We start from the raw sequence: 10,843 nt of genomic DNA on the forward strand, positions 1-10,843 counted from the left end.
TGTTTCCATGGTTTCACATTGAATGGCTTTGATCGAGTTAAGAGAACTAGAGGCTCAATTACAAGAGTTGATTGATCAAGGTTTCATCAGACCGAATGTTTCATATTGGGGAGTATTTGTGATATTGCTGAAAAGAAAGATGAATCTATGTGGTTATGCATAGATTATCAACAGTTAAATAAGGTAACAATAAATAATAAGTATCCTCTTTCGAGGACTGATGATCTATTTGATTAATGAAAAGGCACAACAGTGTTCTTTAAGATAGACCATAGGTTAAGATACCACCAATTAAAGATTAAAGAAGAGGATATATCAAAGATAACTTTTTTGACTCGGTATGAACATTACAAATATATGGTGATGCCATTCAGATTAACTAATGCTCCTGCAACATTTATGGACTTGATGAAACGAGTATTACAATCTTACTTGGATCAATTTGTGGTGTATTTATAGATGATATTTTGGTGTTCCAAGTCAAGAGAAGAACATGATGCTCATTTTCGTGTCGTTCTTCAGACTCTTCGAGAGAAACAATTGTATGCAAAATTTTCCAAGTGTGAATTTTGGTTAGTAGAGATTGCTTTCCTTGGTCATATAGTCTCTGCAGAAGGCATAAGAGTAGATCCAAAAAAGATTCAAGCTATAGTGGATTGGCAACCCCAAAGAAATTTCCTGAAGTTTGAAGTTTCTTGGGGCTTGCTGGTTATTATAGACGGTTCGTGAAGAACTTCTCAATGTTAGCTTCACCGCTAACTAAGTTGTTACGGAAAGATGTGCCTTTTGTTTGGTCAGAGAAATGCCAAGAAAGTTTTGAAATGCTAAAGAGAATTGTAATAGGGGCACCAGTGTTTGTACAACCTTAATCGGGTAAAGACTAAGTAGTCTTTAGTGATGCATCTCAAAATGGGTTGGGATGTGTACTTATGCAAGATGGAAACGTTGTGGCTTATGCCTCAAGACAGCTGAAGAATCACGAGAGAAATTACCCGACACATGACTTGGAATTGGCAGCAGTTGTGTTTGCTTTGAAAATTTGGCGTCATTATCTATATTGTGAGCGGTGCCATATTTATACGGATTACAAAAGTCTAATGTATTTGTTGACTCAAAAAGAATTGAACTTGAGGCAGAGAATATGGATAAAATTTTAAAAGATTATGATGTGATGATTGATTATCATCCAGGAAAGGCTAATGTGGTAGCAGATGCACTTAGTTGAAACACTTTTGTATCTCTATGAGCTTTGGATGTACGTATGTCTGTTAAGGAAGATGGCGCCTTGATTGCTGAGCTTAAGTTAAAACCGATGCTTTTGGATCGAGTAAAAGTGTTGCAAGGACAAGATGGAAAATGTTTTGACTAAAATTTTACAAGTGTAAAAAGATGAGGCCAAAGACATTGAAATCAGAATTGATGGATGTTTATATTATAGTGGAAGAGTTAATGAAGAATCGAGGAAAGATATTCTCTCCGAGGTACATTATAGTCCTTTAACGATGCACCCAGGTGTGAATAAGATGTATCAAGATATAAAGAGTCGTTATTGGTGGCATGTCATGAAAATGGATGTAGCAGAGTTTGTTGCAAAATGCCTGACATGTCAGCAAGTGAAAGCTGAACATAAAGTGTTTTCCAAATTGCTACAACAGATATCTATTCCCGAGTGGAAGTGGGAACTAGTTACAATGGATTTTTTTTCTGGGCTACCTTTGACCCCAGTAAAAAACACTCGATATGGGTAATTATGGCCAGATTGACCAAGACAACTCACTTTATTCCAGTTTGGGTAGATTACTCGATGGATAAATTTGCGAAGTTGTATGTAAAAGAGATAGTTTAACTGCATGGAGTACTAGATTTGATAGTATCCGGTCGAGATCCTAGGTTTACTTCGAGATTCTAGAAGTCATTGCATGAGGCATTGGGTACTCGATTTAATTTTAGTATGGATTTTCATCCGCAAACAAATGGGTAGTTAGAACGAACTATTCAGGTCTTGGAGGATATGCTAAGGGCATGTATGATTGAATTCAAGGGATCATGGGAAAGATATTTGCCTTTAGCAGAATTTGCTTATAATAACAATTACCAATCGAGTATTAAGATGACCCCGTATGAAGCCTTGTTTGGGAGGAAGTGTAGAACACCCTTAAATTGGTTTAAGATAAAAGATCGAGACTTAGTTGGCCCAGATTTGATGATAGAAACGGAGGAGAAGGTGAAAATTATCAAAGATAATCTAAAGATAGTCTCTGATCAGAAAAAAAAATCTTATGTTGATCTAAAGATAAAAAATATTGAATATCAAGTGGGAGATAAAGTATTTCTGAAAGTATTGCCTTGGAAAAAAGTGTTTGTTTTTGGGCGCAAAGGGAAGTTGAGTCCGAGATTTATTCGACCATATGAAATTCTAAAAAGGGTCGGACCAGTAGCTCATCAGTTAGCTTTGCCTTCCGATATGGACAAGATCCACAATGTTTTCATGTATCGATGCTCAGGAAGTACCAATCAGATCCCTCGCATATCATCATACCAGAGGAAATCGAGATCCGACTAGATTTGACTTACGAGGAAGAACCAGTGCGGATCTTGGCTCGAGAAAACAAAGAATTGCGTAACAAGAAAATTCCTCTAGTTAAAGTACTTCGGCAAAATCACAAAGTAGAATAAGCTACTTGGGAAAGAGAGTAGGACATGAGCAGTTTCCACACCTCTTCGCATCAGGTACTTCTTAGAAATTCAAGGAAAAATTTTCTTAAGGGAAAGAATTGTAATATCCCAAAAATCGGGTCAATGACTATAATAAAAGGATTTAAAATTTTGAGGTTTAAATTGAATAAATGGTAAAGTATAAGAAATGGTTTAGGAAATTGTGTTTAAGACTATTTAGTAAGAATAGAAAAATAGAAGGGCATTTTGGTCCTTTAGAGGGAAATGGATTTAAAATTCATTTTATTAGGGATATTTAAGAGTTAAAAAGGGGGAAAGTTGGATAAGCTAAGTTATCTTCTTCTTCTACTTCTTCTCGTACGTGTTCTCCTCCATAGCCAAAGGTAAGATTTCTTCAAGTTGGTTTTTCTTTTAGTTTATGGGCTACTTTTGAAACCTTAAGTGATATAGAGGCTTTTGGAAAGTTCAAGGATGATTAAAAGTGATTAGTGAATTATTTGAGATTTAGGAAAATGTGTTTTTGAGTGATATGATGAAATATGAGTTTTTATTGAAGTGTACAAGTAAATTTGACTTCTCCAAAAAGTGAATAAGAGACTAGAAGTCTTGGAAGTGATTAAAAACATGTATGAAAAATTAGGGTGATTCTTAGTTTGGAGTGTTCTTTGGAGATTTTATATGTTATAAGAAGATTTATGGAGGAAAGTTAGTTGAGTTAAGTAATGATGAGTTTAATGGTATGGTTGGTGATAAAAGGAAGGGATTTAAACAAAATTTTGGGTAAAATCGAAATGAAAAATGAAAAGTTTGGGTAAGGGTATCGGTACTGGAAGAATAATACTGATACTATAGGTTTAAATTTGAGGAATGAGGATGAACACGATGAACTATATCGATACTGATGCAAGTAGTATCAATACTGAAGTATGGTATCGATACTAAGAGGAAAATATCGATGCAATTATTGAAAAATGGATTCCATAATGCTAAAATGATATCGATACTGAAGGGAGTATCGGTACCATATTATAGAAGTATCGATACCATAAGGAGGTACCGATACTACCCAGCCTGGATTTTTAAGTTAGGATGAATTTTAATAGATTTCAAGAATAATAATACTTTTGAGTATTATTATTTTGTATAAATGTTAGAAAACATACTAACATTTGTATTGTATGTGTATGAATATGGATGCTTGTGTAGATAGTAACCAAGCTCCTGAATCCAGCAAGAAAAAGGGCAAAGAAAAAGTTGCCGAATAGTTGGACATCAGTAAGGCATAATAGTGAGGCATACCAGGTTAGTGCATTTGTTGTACTTATATGAGATGAGGATGATTTGAGATGAGTCTACCTCAAATGTTTTGATAAATGTATGTTTTACTGTATTTCGATGTGTTTTCATGATGTTTATGGAAATGATATTATGAATAAATTTAAAGTATGAACTGCTCTAAAAGGAATAGATGAACTTTTATGTTGTTCGAATGAATGTTAAATATGTGAATTTGACTTAAAAGCCCACTGTGTGTGCATTGAGAGTCATAGGTGCATTTCGACATACATTGTTTATACTGGTTATCTATCGATTTTGTTTAATGCATAACGGTGCATTTTTGTATCAGTACTATGTGTACTTTCGACACTAAATGTGCAATCATGGTATTCATAATGAGTTTGTGAATCACCATTTCAATATACATATGTATATAAAAGTTATCGATCAATTTTGTTTAATGCATAACGGTGCATTTTCCTATCAGTATTGTGAGAACTTTTGGCACAATATGTGCATCAATGGAATTCATAATAAGTTTGTGAATTTCCATTTCGGCACTTCAGTGCAATGCATGTATCTTGTATTCTAATTTGTCATACATTAGGCAAATAAATGATAAATTGGAAAATACTAATTAATAGGTATGTTGGGCATACTAAATATAGTTTATTAGGCTATATGAATGAATATTGGTTAGCCAAACCATTATATTTATTGATATGATTTATATGATTTTCATTCGTATTTTGATATTTTATGATATGCTTATATTTAAGTATAGTTCATTTTGTATTACTATGTCTCATTAAGTAAATACTTAGCGTGTGTTGGTTTCACGCATTGGTAAAAGCCAATATTAGAAGTAAGGAGTAACAAGCAACTCCAAGCATCAAGGAATATACTGCAATATCAGTAAGACATCCTATGATTTGACTTAGTTTAGTGACATGTACTTATAAATGTCAATTAGCTCTGTTTAACTATTTTTGAAAATTGGTTTGTAATGAATCAACTGAATCGTTTTATGCTATTTTAAATATGGATAATATGAACCAACATTATTAATATGAGTAGTCTCATTATATATATGAGTGTGTGTATTTAAATAATGTTTTATAAACTATATTATAAAATTGTTTTAAATAAAGAAACAAAAAATTTTGTTGGTTTTCAAGTACCGAAATTGTTTTAAAATTTATGTAACACCTGTGACTTGTGTACGGAAACATATACGAAAAATTGGTGTTACACACTTAACTCTGAATTATGAGCCTCGTTAAAAACCTTATTACGGAAAAAAAGTGTACACAACAAAACAGAAAAGAAAACAAAAAACAAAGTGCAACAACACTAAGATAACAGCAGGCATGACAGATTAACCACACATTTCCACACCAGAAAGCAAAAGCCTTACACCCTCCAAGGATCGCCTTGACCTCAAGCTTTGAAAAACTTGTCTTTTATGCCACCCTTTACGAGATCATCTGCCTTAATATTACCTTCCTTGGTGAAGCCACTAAACTGACCCTCTCCTTATGTATTTAGCATTCTGTCTAATTCATAAAAAAGATCCATCACCTTCATGATCTCTCTGAAGCACGTCCCAAAGCTTCTTAACTCCCTCGGAAATAACACCCTTAGCCATTTTCAAAAGCATGGAAACTCACAATAACATTCCACAAACTCTTCTTCAATCCCACAATAACGTCCCAGAAAATGAAGTGGTAAGGGATATAGCTTCTTTAGAAGAGTCTGATGGTGCGTCTCAGGAATTTTAGAAAATGCAGTGAGAAAGCTGGGTGTCGTTTTCCCTCATCAGAATCGACTGTCTAGCTTGTATATCTGAGTCCGATATAGACCTACCTTCCAGTTCTGATTGCTCCTTAGCAATCACTTGTTTCTTCTTCTTACCATTTGCTGGAAACCTTTTTTTTCTTTCTGATTTTGTCAAAGTTCTATCTTGGATCTATGCTAGAGAACCGAATTTTCTTTGTTTTGCCAACAGCGTTCTTGAGGACCTTGTATTCTTTGGCGAAACCACGACGTTTTGGAAATTTGTATTTGTCCTTTCAACCTCAACTCCTGTCTGGACAATTATTTAACTTATCCACCATTTCCTCCCACGATACCGCTCCATTAGACCTCATCTCAATTTGTCACCCAATATATCTAAATCTGTTTCATACTCAAGAATCAACCTTTTAAAAAAATCTTGTTTCTTGAAGCCCATACACTGCAATTCAACCAATGTTCTACTATTGGGGTGGTCTAATTCTTGTTCCGAGCTTGGCATTCCACCTGCTTCAGTCCCATTTGCCACCACATAAGCCTCAGACGAGTTGATCTTTTCACTATGATTTTGCTTCTTCTTAAGCTGTTCATTCTCCAGTCCTAGAACAGGGACCATGTGATTTAATTCGTGGTTTGACACTTCATTATAACTTCTACTTCCCAAAATATCCGACTACCTATTATTTTTCAAGTTAGTTGTGAGCTTTTAGAGTCGAATATTAAGTAACTCATTTCGGTTTGCTGAGAATTCGAACCGAGTTCAAGCTCAAACTCCAATCGAGTCCATTCGATTTGAGTGTTAACCGAACTTTGACAAAGTCAATCTCGAATAACTCGCGGTCTATTTTATCTAATTTAGATTCCTATATGTGGATGGTATTAAATCTTTGCATTCTCTATTTTAATTAAAAGATCTTGGAAGTATTACTTATTTTTCAGGTGTTGAGTTTCACATGTCTTATACATTTTATGTTTTAAATAATTACCATTGTCACTGTCTCCAGCTATACATTATTAAAAGGGTAGATTACATATTTAGTATCCAAACTATTATTTTTCTGCCATTCTACCAGATTTAAAGGAAAGGATTTTCCATTTCTCAAAAGAAAACATTGGAAAACTCAAAGAGAAAGCTAACACTGAGGTTGGTACCAACAATATCTCCTCCCTTCAACTTGTGTTGTTTCATATTTTGCGATCTTTAATGAGATACATAACCTATATATAAATTGTACAAAAATTGGAGCTTTGTATCAATCAATAATTCATATGATTGAAATCATGTTTTATTCAAGCAGGAAAGGAAGCCTTGTAACACTTGCTCCTCCACAACTATCAGTCAGTGGCTTAGATTCAGTCTCATTTTGTAAATTCGATGTAGTTTTGAGGGATTTCGATGAAAGCTTTCTTTTCAAACTACGATGAAGAATTTGCAGTCAGTGGCCCCAACTTATAGTGCTTTTGACAAGCTCAACTTGATGGGCAATTATTTCGGAACGTCTTGGAAGAAGTTCAATGGGTTCACCACCAGGAATAATGATATAATCAATCGCTAGATGAACCTCATGCAAGAATGCAAAGGAAGATGTCAATTAAAAATAACTTCATTAAGTGTAGATTGCAGTTAGTTTGATGACATTTGAGCGGATACAATTTGATTCAACATGATAAGAACATGGTTTCAATAACATATGCACTTTCCCCATCAAGATTTCAAGATCAATTGAAGAAATTTGGGACTGTTATAAGTAAATAGAACAAGGGAAAAATTTAGCACCTCTAAGGCATCACTAAGGTAGGCTTTGTTTTGGTGCATCATCTTTGGCCTCAATATCGGAAGAATTTCTATGAAGAAGCTTCAACTTCAAGGTATATATATGATTCCCTCTCGAGAATCATGCGTACTACCTTGACCATTTGTGCCATGGTATTTGACTGCAATCCAAGAAACAGAAAGCTTGATATCAACTAAAAGCATTTTATGCATGTTGCGCTATGAAATTCCATGTCAGCAAAAGACTGTACCAGGAAGATAAAACAACAATGATGTTGGTGTTTTTCAGCAAAATTGCTTGTGAAAATAGTTATGAAGATACCTTAATGACGAACATTGGCAACCAATGGAACTTTGCTATTCCACGAATCCACATGTTCTGCTTTATTTTGGAGGCGGATGCTAAAACTGCATCGGCCATCCCAATGTCACCAATGACATCTATTTCATCTTCAAGTATAAACATGAATCGTGTACTTCACCATGTAAGTATAAAAAATATTGGTGAGCTCCGTTTGCTAGCACACCTAGTAAACCTATGTTTCTTTCTATGACTAGGAAGATCATCTTCATCTTCACGACCAAAATCAACTTCAACACGTTTTTCTTCATTAACAAGCAAGATGGAACGTTCATCTTCCTCATCATAGTGAACTTCATTACTTTTTTCTTTATTAAGAAGCATGTGAGATAGTTCACGACGATTGATTTTAGCCATTACAATAGACTTGATAAGAACCCTAGCTTTAGGCTCCATCTGACGGATTTCAAATAAGAAGATTTCCATGCAAACCAGAAATTGTTCTGCTAAAACATCTTGTTATATAGAAACTTTACTTGATACACAATTAAGTAGATGCTAAAAGAAAGCTTGTAAATAAAAGTGAAACAGATATAACCGACCAGCCAGTATAGCATCCACTGTTGCATCGAGTCTATGATCGACACGATACTCAGTCTTAGATATCATCTCAACAACACATGTAAAAGTCGGTGGGCCCTTTCTTTCGAGAATAGTCTTCTGCAATTTCCTTTTCCTTGCTTCTTCATCACACAGAGTTGCACTCTATTTTCCAACGAAAGAATGACTTTAATCAATATGAAAAACTTCAGTAAAGGTGGCATAGATCGGTAAAATTTACCCATCTAAGTCAATCATACTCAAAACATTTTTACTTGTTCCATAAGTTTCCTAACAACAAGAAAGCAAGTGGTATATCCATATGGAAAAAAACACTGTGAGCACATTGAAAGCCATTTGAGCAAATATGAAGTGAATAAAAAAGAAGTTGTTTTGCACCTCTGTGCCACAAACAAAGATCCATAGGGAAGGGTTCTCTATTATGTTGTCAACAGTCATTCCATGGGTTGTTCCAACCAGTTGAACACCTCGTTGAGCGATAGTGCTGGAAGCTAATGCTTCAAGCTCTGAACCAATCTCATCAATTATGATGGTCTTAGGCAGATGATTCTCAATAGCCTTGATGATAACCTGCAAGGTAATTGAGCCTAGAACAATTAGACTTGAAACATATGATTGATGTTTTGCAATGAGAAAAACACACATCAATAGTCACATTATGCTGCAAGTTTACATTTGGAACTTGCATTCTCCTTGCACGCCCTATTCCTTCATGGTGGACATCTCCATCATCTCCAATCTCATTCGAAGTATCAACAATGACAACACGTTTCATGTGCTCATCTGCCAACATTCTAGTTGTTTCTCTGCAACAAAACAAAGATTTTGATGGATACCGAGCTTCTGTACCAAAAGCAACTAAACTATTTTTATGTCAAATGTGGAAATGGAGATGAACCATTGGACAGAATTGAATATATAGTTCTTTCAAGAAGTTTCAGTAAGCTCATATAGTGAGTCAGATATACTGATGTAAGTCAAACAACATTAAGATTATAAAACCTTGTGTAAATAAAATTGAATCCAGAGCCAGAAATAAAAATAAATCAAACAAAAAAATACCCAAAAGAGGGGTTATTCTTCAGCGGCAGAAAGTACCAATTCCTTGATTAGTACTTTCTTTAACTTCATTGCTCCTGATTCTGACTAGACCATTTGTTCCGATCAGATGATTTTCACTCCCACATGCCTTTATTTATTCCACCCACCAGATTGATTGCAATTGGAGGATTGGCCTCCCTGATCAGGAGAAACAATAGCATAATAGTTAGTATAAGGGTTTGGAAAAGGAAAAAATGTGAAAAAGAAAAAAAATGGCCCATGCAGGTTTTAAACTTACAACCTTCATGTTATTAACACGACACTCTAACCAACTTGGCTAATAAGAAATTGGCTGAGATTGATAAATTTCTTTATATAATTATATGTCTAGGGTAACAGATTGAAATTAAAAGGGTATTTAGAAGTTGCAAAAATAACTATGCTAGAAGGAAGGCTTAAACCTCCAACCTCGTTGTTAATAGCCACACGCTCTCACCAAGCTATTCAAACTTTTTGCTTCTTCTTCCGCACTACTACTCTATTTTCGTCTATTGGAATTATTTATACATATGGGTGAATGTATCTTCACAGCAGTGATTCTATTATGATCAGAGTTTTAAATAACGTTCGCAGTCACATTTTCGGATATAACGGATGCTATTGCGGATACCGCGATCGTAAATTTTTTTTCGAAGCAACTGATTTTTTTTAATAACAAAACCTGTTTTTTTATAAAAAAAATAATGGAATAATAGTGGAATAGCGGTACGCTATTGCCGCGATTGGCCGCGATCCGTTAAATTGCAGCTACGATCCGTCGCTATTAGTGTGATCCAGCTTCACACCGTTATTTTCCGCGATAACGGTTTCGGACACCTCCACGACTGCGATAGAACGGCCGTGACACCGCTATGCGGCCGCTATTTGAAACCCTGATTATGATAATTAAGACTAATAAATATTATTATTTTTTTGGTCGAAAAATTATGATTTATTTATTGAATCAAAAAGCTCCTAAACCTGATTTGTGAGTCTCGTTAAAAACCTTCCTAATCCTATTTGGAGGAAAAGAGTGCCCACTAGAAGAAAAAAGGAACTAGACAGACTTCTTGCATATAAAAGCGTATCCCCTACAAGGTAGAAACCTTAGCGGGATAACCCGCCTTATTATTTCTTTTCCTTGGAGCAATGACTAACTGCACGTTTCTAAAAATGCATACCATTTGATCGATCTCCTCAAGGATGACCCACCATTACCAAGCGACATACACTTTCTCGTTTCTTTCTAACCATAGACACCATAAAACTGCAGCGACACAGATTAGCCAAATCGATCTTGTATCACCCTTCCAATGAAC

The 10,843-nt window shown here is 35.0% G+C and overlaps 1 pseudogene; it reads right to left on the reverse strand.

The window, feature by feature from the left end:
- Nucleotides 1–7,034: 7,034 nt before the first annotated feature.
- LOC120155740 lies at nucleotides 7,035–9,237 on the reverse strand (annotated as a pseudogene).
- Between the last annotated feature and the right edge of the window lie 1,606 nt (nucleotides 9,238–10,843).

This window comes from Hibiscus syriacus, unplaced genomic scaffold, assembly GCF_006381635.1.
Source record: "Hibiscus syriacus cultivar Baekdansim isolate YM2019G1 unplaced genomic scaffold, ASM638163v2 tig00111207_pilon, whole genome shotgun sequence".
Taxonomy (NCBI): Eukaryota; Viridiplantae; Streptophyta; class Magnoliopsida; order Malvales; family Malvaceae; genus Hibiscus; species Hibiscus syriacus.